The sequence below is a fragment of the Trachypithecus francoisi genome, unplaced genomic scaffold (genome assembly GCF_009764315.1).
Source record: "Trachypithecus francoisi isolate TF-2019V2 unplaced genomic scaffold, Tfra_2.0 Lachesis_group2, whole genome shotgun sequence".
Taxonomy (NCBI): Eukaryota; Metazoa; Chordata; class Mammalia; order Primates; family Cercopithecidae; genus Trachypithecus; species Trachypithecus francoisi.
The window spans coordinates 114,348,608-114,364,747 of record NW_022681465.1 but is presented as its reverse complement, the minus strand read 5'-3'; the positions used below and the strand labels follow the sequence as shown (position 1 = coordinate 114,364,747).

At 49.9% G+C, this 16,140-nt stretch overlaps 1 pseudogene; it reads right to left on the bottom strand.

The window, feature by feature from the left end:
• LOC117065403 lies at positions 1 to 1,230 on the bottom strand (annotated as a pseudogene).
• Positions 1,231 to 16,140: the final 14,910 nt, after the last annotated feature.

Here is a 16,140-nt window from a genome sequence, read left to right as displayed (position 1 = left end):
AGGGGGGGATTCTAAGTCTTTATTGGGAAGAATACCCACCCACCTTCCCTCACTGCAGACCATAGACACATTCAATATCAGGGCAGGGGGCAGGTTCAGCTGTTACTTATTTTCTAGAGCAGGTGGCACAAAACGACCCCTGGTGGCTTCTGTTAACATGGGTTGCAGATTTTTTGGGTGCTGTGAGGTAGATGAGCAAGTGTGGCTGGATCCCTGCAGTTTCCCTTCTCCACATCCCATCCTGAGGGAATGCTGATGCTGGCAGTGGACACAGTAAGTCCCTTCAGGACACACAGGATGCCGTGGAACGGTTCCTGAACATCACCCTTGAAGCTGAAGCCACAGGCGGCATCCACCACCAGCTCATACAGCTCAATCATCACGGGCTCTGAGCGCATTTCCCCAAGGAAAGGGATGTCCATTTTCTGACACTGGGTCACCAACGCAATGAAGAGGAGCTTGTTAGGCCTTTTGGGGTAATAGATGGTTGGCTGGTAGCCAAAGAGTTTGAGGTGTCCAGCACAGATCAGACCATCTCCTCCATTATTCCCCAGGCCACAGATGACCAGGACAGTAGAGGGCTCCTGAACATGGATGTGGGGAGCTATGCCTTGGCGATGGCTGTGGCACAGCTCAGCCTGGCCAGCTCCATAAGTTGGTCCATGTTGAACTGGTACTGGTTAAACAGCTCTTGGTCCACAGCCTGGGCTTCCTCCTGGCTCAGGTACTTCACCGCTAGGCTCTCCATGACCGCTGAGTCCCAGAGGCCACCCGAGTTCACCGCTGTGGTCCCCACCAGCTGGGTCCTGAGTGGCAGGCGCTGGTCTGGCTTTTGATCGCAGCAGGCGTGAGCCTGCAACCAGCAGCCTGAGCCCCAGCAGTGCCTGCAGGCCGGACATCCTGCTCGCTGAGGGCGCGCCCGACCCTGGCGCATCATTTTTTCTTTCTTTAATTTTGTTGTTGAGACAGAAGTCTTGTTTGTTGCCAGGCTGCTGATAAACTTCTGGGCTCAAGTGATCCTCCCACCTTGGCCTTCCAAAACACTGGGATTCCAGGCATGAGCCACAGCCCCCAGCCTCAGCTGAAGCATCTGATTGGAAAAACCGGTAGGCACCGCCACCAACATCCAAATCAGAGGTCAGCGACCTACGGCCAGCGGAGCCATGTTTTCGGTTTGTTTGTTTGTTTGTTTTGAGACAGAGTTTGGCACTGTCACCCAGTCTGATGTGCAGTGGTGCGATCTCAGCTTACTGCAGCCTCCACCTCCTGGATTCAAGTGATTCTCCTGCCTCAGCCTCCTGAGTAGCTGGGATTATAGGTACCCGCTACCACGCTTGGCTAATTTTTTTGTATTTTTAGTAGAGACAGGGTTCCACGATATTGGCCAGGCTGGTCTTGAACTCTTGACCTCATGATCTGCCGGCCTCAGCCTCCCAAAGTGCTGGGATTACAGGTGTGAGCCACCGTGCCTGGCCCCCCTGTTTTTTATAAATAAAGTTTTATTGGTAGATAGCCACTCCATTTGATTACATATTGTCTCTGGGTGCTTTCCTACTACAACAGCAGGGCTGAGTAGTTACAATAGACACTGTATAGTTCACAGAACCTAAAATGTTTACTGTCTGGCCCTTTACAGAGAACATCTTCTGACCCTGATCTAAATCAATGGGACTGATACCCAAGCCCTTTGCCTGGGAAGCCCCAAACACCCTCAGCCCAGTTCTCCACCCTCCCCCTCACCCCGCATTCTGGCCTGGCTGCTCTCCTCTCTGTCTTTCACAAAGAAAGAGAAAAACAGATGCCTCCTTATCTCACGAGAAAAGGAAGGCCAGCAGCGCCAGGTGTCTGTTCCTGGAGAAGGAGCACAGGTCAGAAGCAGGAGGCGCACTGTTCCCTGCCTTCCCTCCTCTCCATGGCCAACTGGAAGCCAGAGGCTGAGCAGGTGCCAAGGAATGAATGAGGGAGGGCTGCCTGGGTTTTCCTCCCACCTGGGAACCTGATTTGCTCTGGGCCCAGCCTCCGTCATTCCACTCTGTTGACAGGGGAGGGTGAATCAATGGGCTCTAAAGACCCTTCCAGTTCTCACTTTCTAGGGCAGGAGCATGACCTCCCTGCCTCCTGCAAAGCAAGAGGCCAGATGTCAGTGGAGCACGGTCATAAGAAGTACTCGAGAGGTGACGACTCCCAGGACCAAAGCCCGCCGACTGACTGCTGGCGATTCCACACTGCCCCACGAGGTGGCGGTACAGGCGACGGAGAGGAGGCCACAGCGGGCTCCCGGGCGGAGGGGCCACGCACGGTGGCTCAGGCAGCGCAAGGCCACCTGCTTTCCCCGCCCGCCCGTCACACCTCCGTGGCAGGTGGAGGCCTTTCTGCCACAACTCACAGATCTCCATTCCCATTGCCACCGTAGGTCTCCTAGTTCCCGCTGCGGCCGCACGTACTGTACATGCACTTGGCTCTCCCAACAGCCTGATGAGGTGGGGACCCTTATTATCCATCCCGAGTCCCCGGGACCTCTTTCCTCTGCCATCCTACCCTGGCTTGCCGTCTACATCGGTTTTCTTTTCTTTTCTCCCCCTTCCTTCCTTTTCTTTTCTTTTCCCTCCCTCCCTCTCTCCCTTCCTTCCTTTTTCTTTTTCCTTCCTTTCTCCTCTCCTCTCCTCTTTCTTTCTTTTTCTTTCCCAGCCTGCCCTGCCTCGCCCACTACATTGGTTTTCTTTTCTTTTCTTTCTTCTTTTTCTTTATCCTTCCTTCCTTTCTTTTTCTCTCTCTCTCTCTCTTTTTTTTTTTTTTGAGATAGAGTGTCGCTCTGTTGCCCAGGCTGGAGTGCAGTGGGGCAATCTTGGCTCACTGCAACCTCTGCTTCCTGGGTTCAAGAGATTCTCCTGCCTCAGCCTCCTGAGTAGCTGGAATTACAGGTGCCCACTACCACGCCCAGCTAATTTTTGTATTTTTGGTAGAGACAGGGTTTCACCATGTTGGCCAGGCTGGTCTTGAACTTCTGGCCTCAAGTGATCCATCTGCCTCGGCCTCCCAAAGTGCTGGGATTACAGGCGTGAGCCACCACACCAGGTCTCCATGTTGGTTTTCACTGCAGTGAATGTGTCCAGAAATCTGATGTATGCGCTCCCCATTGCTGCTGTAACAACTGACCCCTCAGTGGCTGAGACAGACACCCAGGTATTATCTCATGGGTCTGTACATCAGAAGTCCTGGAGGGCAGGGCTTGGGCTGAAGGCTCACATCAATGTCTCCATCCACCGTGATCTCATCTGGTGCTTGGAATCCCCCTCCAGGCTCACTCCTCTTGCTGGAAGGGTTCAGTTCCCAGTGGCTGTAGGACCTGGGTCCCGCCTCCTGTCATCCAGTCACTCTCAGCTCCTGTGGTTGCTTTTTGGTCCTCACCCATGGTCCCTCCCATCCTCACAGCCGGGAGCAGCGTTCAGATCCTGCTTGTTCCTGGGATCTCCGCCACTGCCCCTCTGCCGCCAGTCAGAGAAAGCTTGACGGCCTCTGTCATAGTGCTCCAATCGCTCACTGCAAGCTCGGACGCCATCTCCACAGCCTGAGGCTAACCATCGAATGTTAGCTCAGTGGAGGATGTCTCGATCTGACTCGTGATCCCCTCTCGAAAGTCTGGGATTACAGGCTCCAGAGAGAAAGCTTTCTGCTTTAAGGCCTCAAGGGATTACACTGGGCTAACCCGGATAATCCTGGATTGTCTCCCTGTCTGAGTCAACTGTGCCAAATAACAAGACATGCAGGAGTGACAGCTCCTCATACTCACAGGCTCTGGGCAGGGCATCTCTGGGGGGCTATCTCAGAAATTCTGTCTGCCTGACCCATCCTCCTGTTCCACTGCCACACCCCGTACCTCAAAGTCCTGTCATGTCCTGTATATCGCTCTTACCAACTCCTTGAGCTCAGCCTCATGGCCACCATCCTGGGCCAGGCCACCCTTGCAGCTCCCTCGCTGCTCTCATTCTTCTCCCCCTTCCCCAGGCATCCTGACCACCCTCTGGTTCCCCTGCTATAGCCTAAATGCTCTTCCAAAAACACAAAGCTAACCATGCTACTCCCTAATTGAAAATCCTGCAGTGGTGCCCCAGGAGCTTCGGGGGATGAACAAAAGTCCATAAAAGTCATTTTTGTTCAAATGATTTCTGAGCACAGACTCTCCACCAGGCACCTCCTGCAGCTTCCTGTGCTGTAGGATGGGGAGGTTCAACTATGAAGAAGGCTGCAGTAAGCATGAAGGGTGGCTGTCCCAGCGGGCCCTGCCCTTGTTCCCTCTTCACCCCTAGGTCTTCCCAGTACCCTCCTCCTCTGCCCTGTCACATCCAACAAATCCTATAGGGAGCACTTTTCCCATATCTCTTCCTAGGTTCTAGTTCTATATTGCTCTCCCGGCTGGTACTTTCCCGGGCGGAAGCTTGGGAGACCAGGACTCTCTGTCTAGCTCACCATGGCTTCCCCGATGCCTAGCACAGTGTTGGGCACATAAAGAGGCTCAGTAAGTTGTTCTGAATGAATGGAAAGTCCAGTATGGACGGTGTAGACCCAAACCTACTGAGATTCCCTTTACTTCTAATAATCGTCTGCCTTGTGCCAGTGATTTTTCAGTGAACCGTTAGGGGCCAATGGTCCTGGCCCCCACAGCTCCATGGCACAAAGTCTGGAAGGAGGCTGGGTGCAGTGGCTCACACCTGTAGCCCAGCACTTTGGGAGGCCCAGGTGGCAGATCACTTGAGGTCAGGAGTTCAAGACCAGCCTGGGCAACATGGTGAAACCTCGTCTCTACTAAAAATACAAAAATTAGTCGGGTGTGGTGGCACATGCCTGTAGTCCCAGCTACTTGGGAGGTTGAGGCACGAGAATCGCTTAAACCCAGGAGGCAGAAGTTACAGTGAACCAAGATAGTGCCACTGCACTCCAGCGAGGGTGACAGAGGGAGACTGTCTCAAAAACAAACAACGACAAAAAAAACAAAGTCTGGGCCAGGTGCGGTGGCACATGCCTGTAATCCCAGCACTTTGGAAGGCCGAGGTGGGCAGATCATGAGGTCAGGAGATTGAGACCATCCTGGCTAACACAGTGAAACCCCGTCTCTACTAAAAATACAAAAAATTAGCAGGGTGTGGTGGTGGGCACCTGTAGTCCCAGCTATTCAGGAGGCTGAGGCAGGAGAATGGCGTGAACCTGGGAGGCAGAGCTTGCAGTGAGCGGAGATCGCACCACTGCACTCCAGCCGGGGCGCAGAGGGAGACTCCGTCTCAAAACAAATAATAATAACAAAAAATAAAAAAAAAAACAAAGTCTGGCAGGAACATCAATGTCAATTCCAAAGGGCCTGGAAGAAGGGAAGACATTTTCTGGGCACAAGAACAAAAAAATGTGACCATCAAGAACTTGCTCCAGAGGCCAGGCGAGGTGGCTCCCGCCTGTAAGGGAGGCCGAGGTGAGTGGATCGCTTGAGGTCAGGAGTCTGAGGCCAGCCTGGCCAACATGGTGAAAACCCGTCTCTACTAAAAATACAAAAATTAGCCGGGCGTGGTGGCACATGCCTGTAATCCCAGCTACTTGGGAGGCTGAAGCAGGAGAATTGCTTGAACCCAGGAGGTCGAGGTTGCAGTGAGTCGAGATCGCATCACTGCACTCCAGCCTGGGCAACAGACCAAGACTGCATCTCAAAAAAAAAAAAGAACTTGCTCAAGAGTCCTGTTAAGCAGTGGGTGGCAGCATGGTGCTGTGGAGAAGGGGAGATTTTGTGCACATGTGGACATACACCACCACCCCCAGCCTTTAGCAAAACAGCGAAGAAAATGAGAGGGAAAGGCCCCAACAGAGGAAACATTTTCCTGACTTTTGAAACCATGGAAAGTGAATAGAAGAAGGTAACAGATGAAACAGGTGTCAAAGGCCGCGGCCCCGGAAAGGCTGCAAGGGGACCGCATGGAGACCAAGCCACCAGGCACCCCAGGACCAGGAAGTGGGAAGTGAGAGTAAGCACTAAAACAGCTGCTGTCCTTGGCATCCACCACCACCTCCTGTTCCTCTAGAAACCCCCAGACAAAAAAATCATCTCTGGGGCCAGGAGTGGTGGCTCATGCCACTAATCCCAGCGCTTTGGGAGGCCAAGGCAGGAGGACTGCTTGAGGTCAGGAGTTTGAGGCCAGCGTGGGCAACATGGTGAGACTGTCTCTACAAAAAATATAAAAACATGGCAAGACTCTGTCTCTACAAAAAATATAAAAATGAGCCAGATGTGGTGGCGCATGCCTGTGGTCCCCGCTACTCAGGAGGCTGAGGTGGGAGGATCACTTGAGCCTGGGAGGCAGAGTTTGCAGTGAGCTGTGCTTGTGCCATTGTACTCCAGCCTGGGCGACAGAGCAAGACTCCATCTCAAAAACAACAAAAACGGCCGGGCACGGTAGCTCACGCCTGTAATCCCAGCACTTTGGGAGGCCGAGGTGGGCGGATCACAAGGTCAGGAGATCGACACCATCCTGGCTAACACGGTGAAACCCCATCTCTACTAAAAATACAAAAAAAATTAGCCAGGCGCGGTGGCGGGTGACTGTAGTCTCAGCTACTCAGGAGGCTGAGGCAGGAGAATGGCATGATCCCGAGAGGCGGAGCTTGCAGTGAGCCAAGATCGCGCCACTGCACTCCAGCCTGGGCCACAGAGCGAGACTCCATCTCAAAAAAAAAAAAAAACTAAACAAAAAAAAACGAAAACAAAAACCAAATCTGTCTGGGAAAAGCTCAGGCTTTGGTTGGTGGCCCAGAGTAAAGCCTGTCTCCAACCGCAGTTGGGGATCTGTGGCTGATAATGGATTCAATGGCCACCCCGCTCCCCCTGGCCAGAGCCTGCAGGTGCCATCCCTCTTGTGGCTCACCTCCACCCAGAGCACCCTGGCAGTGAAACAACTCTGTGTGATACTGTAGTGGTGGATACATGTTAGAAATGTGTCCAAACCCATAGAATGTACAACACCAAGGGCGAACCCTCATGTCAACAATAGACTTTGGGTGGTTATGATGTGACAATGTAAGTTGATCAATTGTAACAAATGTACCCTCTGGTAGAAGATGATGATGGGAGAGGAGGTGGATGTGTGGGGCAGGGGGCAGATGGGAAATCTCTCTACCTCCCTTTCAATGTTGCTATGAGCCTACAACTCCTCTGTTGAGGCTAAAGCAACTCTATCTTGGATGCTAATCTACTGTGTTGGCTTCTGATTAACTCCTGTTCCAGGAAGGCCTCCAAGATTTCCAGTTTATCTGTTGTTCCTTGTGTATGAGACTGTACTTACCATCAATTCTACCATTACATCAAAGAGCCTTGATGTTATCATACTTCGCTTGCCCACACATCCCTTCTGAAGAACTTGCTCCCTTGGTACAGAAGCTTTGGATCTGGGGATACTGCTGCGGGGATCTACGATTTTGTCTCCCCACACTGGAGACACAGACATGGCTTCTGTTCATAAGTCCCTTTGAAACGTTTCTTTCCAAGAAACTGGATTTGTCAGATAACAACGTGTTAAAAATGTGAAATTGGAACGTGTATACGCTGTTGGTAGGAATGGTGCAGTCACTTTGGAAAACAGCCTGGCCTTTCCCCAAAACGTTAAACACAGAGTTACCATTTGACCCAGCCATTTTCATTGTGAGTATCTCCCCAAGAGAACGGCAAAATATACCCACACAAACACTTGTCCATGGATGTTCACATCAGCATTATTCATAATAGTCAAAAGGTGCAAACAACCCAATCCATGAACTGATGAATGGATAAAATGTGGCACATCTAGACAATGGAGTATTATTTAATAATAAAGCACTAGGCTGGGCACGGTGGCTCACACCTATAATCCCAGCACTTTGGGAGGCCGAGGTGGGCAGATCATGAGGTCAGAAGTTTGAGACCAGCCTGGCCAACATGGTGAAACCCTGTCTCTACTAAACATACAAAAATTAGCCGGGCATAGTCGTACGTGCCTGTAATCACAGCTACTAGAGAGGCTGAGGCAGGAGAATTGCTGGAACCCAGGAGGCAGATGTTGCAGTGAGCTGAGATCATGCCGTTGCATTCCAGCCTGGCCGACAGAGTGAGACTCCATCTCAAAATAATAATAATAGTAAAGCCCTAATAAATGCTGTAACATGGACAAACCTTGAAAATGTTATTCTAAGTAAAAGAAGACAGTCACAAAAGACTGCATATTATGTGATTCCATTTCTATGAAATGTCCAGAAAACAGAAACTGATAGAGACAGAACGTAGATTAGTGGTAGCTTAGAGTTCAGGAACGGTAAGGAAGTCAGAGGGCGATAGCTCAAGAGTACAGTGTTTCTTTTTTCTTTTCTTTCTTTCTTTCTTTTTTTTTTTTTTGAGGTGGGGATCTCGCTTTGTCACCCTGGCTAGAGTTCGGTGGCACAGTCACAGCTCCCCACAGCCTTGATCTCCCCAACTCAGGTGGTCCTCCTGCAGGCTGGTCTTGAACTCCTGGGCTCAAGAGATTCTCTCCCGGCCGGGCGCGGTGGCTCACACCTGTAATCCCAGCACTTTGGGAGGCGAAGGTGGGTGAATCACAAGGTCAGGACTTCTACACCAGGCTGGTCAACCTGGTGAAACCCCGTCTCTACTAAAAATACAAAAAATTAGCTGGAAATGGTGGCAGGCATCTGTAATCCCAGCTACTTGGGAGGCTGGAGGAGAATTGCTTGAACCCAGGAGGCAGAGGAGGCAGAGGTTGTGGTGAGCCAAGATCGTGCCACTGCACTCCAGCCTGGGCAACAGAACAAGACTCCATCTCAAAAAAAAAAAAAAGAGAGATTATTTCGCCTCAACCTCCCAGAGTGCTGGGATTACAGGTGTGAGTCACTATGCCTGGTAATATCTCAATCTGTGGCTCGGCACAGTGGCTCAAGCCTGTAATCCCAGCACTTTGGGAGGCTGAGGCTGGGTGGATCACTTGAGCCCAGGAGTTGGAGACCAACCTGGGCAACATGGCAAAACACCATAATTAGCTGGCATGCTGGTGCATGCCTGTAGTCCCACCTACTTGGGATGCTGAGGTGGGAAGATCAATCCAGTTCTGGAGTTCAAGACTGCAGTGAGCTATGATTGAGCCACTGCACTCCAGCCTGGGCGTCAGAGGAGACCCTACCTATCATCTATCATCTATCTATCTATCTATCATCTATCTATCTATCTATCTATCATCTATCTATCTATCATCTATCACCTATCTATCATCTATCTATCTATCATCTATCATCTATCTATCAATCATCTATCTATCATCATCTATCTATCTATCTATCATCTATCATCTATCTATATCTATCTATCTATCAATCATCTATCATCATCTATCATCTATCTATCATCTATCATCTATCTATCTATCATCTATCTATCTCTCTATCTATGATCTATCATCTATCTATCATCATCTATCTATCTATCATCTATCTATCTATCTATCTATCTATCTATCATCTATCTATCATCTATCTACCTACCTATCTTCTATCTATCATCTAATCTAACATCTATCTACCTACCTATCATCTATCTATCATCTATCAACTATCTATCATCTATCTACCCACCTGTCATCTATCTATCAATCATCTATCTACCTATCATCTGTCATCTATCTATCATCTCTCTTCTATCTATCTATCTATCTAAATATCTATCTATCTCTCAGTTTTAAAAAATCCTCCCCAATTTTTAAAAAAATGTACCTTAGTCCTTCTAGATCTAACTTTTTCAGTTTGTAGGTGAAGCACTGATGCCCAGAGAGGCTAAATGACTTGTCTAAAGTCATTTGTCATTTAGAGGTCTGGACTAGTGCCCATTAATCTTTATGTTATCAGTCATTGTACACTGCTTAAAGTAAGCTCAGCTGGGCACAGTAGCTCATGCCTGTAATCCTAGCACTTTGGGAGGCCGAGGTGGCCAGATCATGTGAAGTCAGGAGTTTGAGACCAGCCTGGCCAACATGGCAAGCCTCTGTCTCTACTAAAATACAAAAATTAGCCAGGCATGGTGGTGTATGCCTGTAATCCCAGCTACTTGGGAAGCTGAGGCATAAGACTCACTTGAACCAGGGAGGCAGAGGTTGCAGTGAGCCGAGATTGTGCCATGTACTCCAGCTGGGGCAACAGAGCAAGACTCCATCTCAAAAAAATAAAGAAAAAGAAAAAAGAAATAACCTCAAGTAGTAGCCATTCCAACAAAATCAATAAAGCAATAAACTCACACAAAACAACTTGGGTTCAGAACAGATTTCTGAGTCTGGCCTTAGAAATACACAGTGTGTTGGCTGGGCACAGTGGCTCACGCCTGTAATCCCAGCACTTTGGGAGGCCAAGTCAGGCAGATCATGAGGTCAGGAGATCGAGACCATCCTGGCTAACATGGTGAAACCTCGTCTCTACTAAAAATACAAAAAATTAGCTGGGCATGGTGGCAGGCACCTGTAGTCCCAGCTACTCGAGAGGCTGAGGCAGGAGAATGGCATGAACCCAGGAGGCGGAGCTTGCAGTGAGCCAAGATTGAGCCGCTACATTCCAGCCTGGGTGACAGAGCAAGACTGTCTTGAAAAAGCAAAAGAGGGCCGGGCGCGGTGGCTCAAGCCTGTAATCCCAGCACTTTGGGAGGCCGAGACGGGCGGATCACGAGGTCAGGAGATCGAGACCATCCTGGCTAACACGGTGAAACCCCGTCTCTACTAAAAATACAAAAAAAAACTAGCCGGGCGAGGTGGCGGGCGCCTGTAGTCCCAGCTACTCGGGAGGCTGAGGCAGGAGAATGGCGTAAACCCGGGAGGCGGAGCTTGCAGTGAGCTGAGATCCGGCCACTGCACTCCAGTCCGGGAGACAGAGCGAGACTCCGCCTCAAAAAAAAAAAAACAAAAAGAAAAAGCAAAAGAAAGAGGCCGGGCGCGGTGGCTCAAGCCTGTAATCCCAGCACTTTGGGAGGCCGAGACGGGTGGATCACGAGGTCAGGAGATCGAGACCATCCTGGCTAACACGGTGAAACCCCATCTCTACTAAAAATACAAAAACTAGCTGGGCGAGGTGGCGGGCGCCTGTAGTCCCAGCTACTCGGGAGGCTGAGGCAGGAGAATGGCGTAAACCGGGAGGCGGAGCTTGCAGTGAGCTGAGATCCGGCCACTGCACTCCAGCCTGGGTGACAGAGTGAGACTCTGCCTCAAAAAAAAAAAAAACAAAAAGAAAAAGCAAAAGAAAGAGGCCGGGCGCGGTGGCTCAAGCCTGTAATCCCAGCACTTTGGGAGGCCGAGACGGGTGGATCACGAGGTCAGGAGATCGAGACCATCCTGGCTAACACGGTGAAACCCCATCTCTACTAAAAATACAAAAACTAGCTGGGCGAGGTGGCGGGCGCCTGTAGTCCCAGTTACTTGGGAGGCTGAGGCAGGAGAATGGCGTAAACCCGGGAGGTGGAGCTTGCAGTGAGCTGAGATCCGGCCACTGCACTCCAGCCTGGGTGACAGAGTGAGACTCTGCCTCAAAAAAAAAAAAAAAAGAAAAGAAAAAGAAAGAAAGAAAGAAATACACAGTGTGTTAACAACAACAACAACAACAATAAAACAGGCCAGTTGTGGTGGCTTACAGCTGTAATCCCAACACTTTGGGAAGCCAAGACGAGTGGATCACTTGAGGTCAGGAGTTCGAGGCCAGCCTGGCCAACATGGTAAAACCCTATCTCTCCTAAAAATACAAAAATTATCCAGGCACGGTGGCAGGTGCCTGTAATCCCAGCTACTCGGGAGGCTGAGGTGGTAGGATCACTTGAACCTGGGAGGCGGATGTTGCAGTGAGCTGAGATGGCACCACTGCACTCCAGTCTGGGTGACAAAGGGAGACTCAGTCTAAGAGAGAGAGAGAGAGAGAGTGAGAAAGAAAGAGAGAAAGAGAGAAAGAGTGGAAGAAAGAGAGAAAGAGAGAAAATAAAACAGTGTGGTTTTCTGAAGACATATTTGTTCTCAGCACTTCATTGTCTTATGGCTCAAAATGCAGACACGTGTCATGACCTGGGCCAAACTGAGGTTCCTACACTTTCACTATTTACATATCCTTTTTAGCTAAACTCAAATGTCAAATCACAGGTATGGGTAAAGTCTGGGCTTGGAGACAAGTGGACCTGGGTTCAAATCCAGCTTTGTGTGAGCTGCACCAAACTATTCACCTTTATGTGTGTCAGTAAATTGTGAATATAAAGGTGTATATTCCTGGTAAAGCGATGGTAAAGTCTTTACCTTTACCATAGAGGTATTTTTTGGTGAGCACTGAATAAGATATTGTATGTAATATGCTTGCCACATAAATGTTAACTGTCTTTTTCCTTCCATGTAAGAGCTGAAGGGACTCCACAACTGAGGCTCTGAGTGAGGTCAGTCAAGTGAGTCCATTTGTTTGAATGTGTTTGAATTGGGTTTCTCGGGAATGAAATTCTCCATCACTCTGCTGGACAGAGTTCATTGTGCCCCATGCACACAACTGGCAGTAATTCTCCCCTTGGTGAACCTGACACATTTTCATCTGTCCTAAAAGGCAGAAACACTACTCAGAAACAAGAACAGAAAACCACCCTGCAGAGTCCTGCCACTGTGTGCTCGGAGGAGGCCACAGAGCTGCTCTCACAGACCCACATGACACTGAAGAAAGGATTCCCAGGGAGGGGCAGAACCACTATTACAAGACAGAAGAAGAGGAAGAAGAGTGGGGAGAGTATGGGGGTGGAGAATAGTACAGCAAAGTTGTCAGCAGGAAGGCAAAAGCTGACAGTAACCTAAAGCTCAGGAAGGAGCTATCTTTTCTCAAGAAATTGCAAAACAAAAACCTTTAAAGGATCAAATTTTTTTTTACATTGTATATACAAACCTTATTTGCTTTCGAATTGTTTTTTATTGTTTATATAGCATGTTGATTGATGACTGATATGTTTTTCTATTTGTGAAGAGTTTTGGGAAGCTCTAAAGTGAGCATGGATTACATCATAATTTCTCTTATTAAAATACTAAATTTTAGGTCTGGTGCAGTGGCTCACGCTTGTAATCCCAGCACTTTGGGAGGCCAAGGCGGGTGGATCACAAGGTCAGGAGATTGAGACTATCCTGGCTGACATGCTGAAACCCCATCTCTACTAAAAATACAAAAAAATTAGCCGGGCTTGGTGGCAGGCGCCTGTAGTCCCAGCTACTTGGGAGGCTGAGGCAGGAGAATGGCATGAACCTGGGACGTGGAGCTTGCAGTGAGCCAAGATCATGCCACTGCACTCCAGCCTGGGCAACAGAGTGAGACTCTGTCTCAAAAAAAAAAAAGAAAGAAAGAAAAAAATTAAATTTTAAGGTGGGTGCAGGTGCACCTGTAGTCCTAGCTACTTAGGAAGCTGAGGCAGAGATTGCTTGAGACCAGGAGTTCAAGGCAAGCCTGGGCAACAAATATACTGAGATCCCATCTCCCAAATAAGCAAATAAATAAACAAGATAAAATACTATTTTTTTTTTTTTTGAGACAGAGTTTTGCTCTTGTTGCTCAGGCTGGAGTGCAATGGCATGATCTTGGCTCACTGCAATCTCTGTCCACTGGGTTCAAGCGATTCACCTGCCTCAGCCTCCCGAGTAGCTGGGATTACAGGCACCCACCAAAACGCCCAGCTAATTTTTTGTTTTTTTAATAGAGATGGGGTTTCACCATGTTGGCCAGGCTGGTCTCGAACTCCCGACCTCAGATGATCTGCCGGCCTCGGCCTCCCGAAGTGCTGGGATTACAGGCATGAGCCACTGTGCCCAGTCAAAATACTGAATTTTTAAAAATATTTTTTGTTTTGTTTTTGAGGCAGAGTCTCTCTCTGTCGCCCAGGCTGGAGGGCAGTGGTGTGATCTCAGCCCACTGTAACCTCCGCCTCCCAGGTTCAAGTGATTCTCCTACTTCAGCCTCCCGAGTAGGTGGGACTACAGGCCCATGCCACCATGCTCAGCTAATTTTTGTATTTTTAGTAAAGAGAGGTTTCACCATGTTGGCTAGGCTGGTTTCGAACTCCTGACATCAAGTGATCCGCTCTCCTCGACCTCTCAAAGTGCCGGGATTACAGGCGTGAGCCACCGCGCCCGGCCGTAAAAAGCTATTTGTTTTCTTTTGTTTTGAGACGGAGTCTCACTCTGTCTCCCAGGCTGGACTGCAGTGACCTCATCTTGGCTCACTGCAAGTTCCGCCTCCTGGGTTCACCCCATTCTCCTGCCTCAGCCTCCCAAGTAGCTGGAACTACAGGTGCCCGCCACCACTCCTGGCTAATTTTTTGGTATTTTCAGTAGAGACGGGGTTTCACTATGTTAGCCAGGATGGTCTCGATCTCCTGACCTGGTGATCCTCCCGTCTTGGCCTCCCAAAGTGCTGGGATTACAGACGTGAGCCACCACGCCCGGCCTGTTTGTTTTTATTTAATGCAAAACAAATAAAATTGATTGCACTTTAGTTCCAGAGTTAAAAGGTTTTTTTTGTTGTTGTTGTTGTTGTTTTGTTTTGTTTTAGAGACAGGATTTTCCTCAGTGGCCCAGACTGCAGTGCAGTGGCTATTCACAGGTGCAATCATGGCGCACTGAAGCCTCTAACTTCTGGGCCCAAGCGACCCCCCTCTCGGCCTCCTGGGTAGCTGGAACCACAGGTACGAATCACCACACAGGAGAAAGGCCAATTTTTAAGTTGGTTTAACTGACCTGTGCTCCCACCCACAACCACCAGAACACTTTTAAGTTTCTACTTACTGGCCTGTTGCAGCAACACAAAAATGGCAGGCCTGCCACATCAGGATCAAAGGTAATTAGTATTACAAATTAGTAATTTGCAGCGATTATCTAATTAATATCCATCCAGAGTTCCAAAAAATAGTGGAAGCCGCTAATCAGAGATACCAAGATCCACCAGATCTCGGCCTGCCACCGCCCCCCACGCCCTGGCAGCTCTGTGTCTTAACCTTCTACGGACCCATGCAAAGGGCGGCTCCTCATAGCTCTCCCCGTGCACTGCAGGGAGCTCAGTCCCCAAAGCTTCCCTCTGCTGTTCCCGGCTTCGCTGGAGCAGTCCTTCCCTCAGCCCCGGCTGGCTTCTCGGCTAGGCCCTCCGCATGTGTAGCAACAGGCAATGGTAAGAACTGCGGGGAAAACAGTGCTGAGAGCGTGCTAGTTTGGAGAGAGAGGGGATTGCAATTTTAGATAAAATCATCAGGGAAACCTCTCCCATGAGAAACACTGGAACGGAACCCTGCGGGATGAGCGTGAGCCACATGCTATCTGGGGAAAAGCGGTGCAGACTCAGGTCAGTGGGGTCATTACTTGCTCTGTATCTTTCACACCTGCGCAACGGGGTCCAGGGGTCAGAAAACAAAGTAAGAAAAATTATGCATGAAAGGAGGCAGCCTTAGGCCGGGCGCGGTGGCTCACGCCTGTAATCCCAGCACTTTGGGAGGCCGAGGCGGGCGGATCGCCTGAGGTCAGGAGTTCGAGACCAGCCAGACCAACATGGAGAAACCCCCGTCTCTACTAAAAATACAAAATTAACCGGGCATGGTGGCGCATGCCTACAATCTCAGCTACTCGGGAGGCTGAAGCAGGAGAATCGCTTGATCCCGGGAGGCGGTGGTTGCAGTGAGCCGAGATTGCGCCATTGCACTCCTGCCTGGGCAACAAGAGCGAAACTCTGTCAAAAAGGGAAAAAAAAGGGGGGCCGGGCGCGGTGGCTCAAGCCTGTAATCCCAGCACTTTGGGAGGCCGAGACGGGCGGATCACGAGGTCAGGAGATCGAGACCATCCTGGCTAACACGGTGAAACCCCGTCTCTACTAAAAATACAAAAACTAGCCGGGCGAGGTGGCGGGCGCCTGTAGTCCCAGCTACTCGGGAGGCTGAGGCAGGAGAATGGCATAAACCCGGGAGGCGGAGCTTGCAGTGAGCTGAGATCTGGCCACTGCACTCCAGCCCGGGCGACAGAGCGAGACTCTGCCTCAAAAAAAAAAAAAAAAAAGGGGACAGCCTTTCCAGCACCCAGGGCCCCGCCCCCTCCGGCCCCGATTCCCACGGCTCCGCTCCTAGCCTCA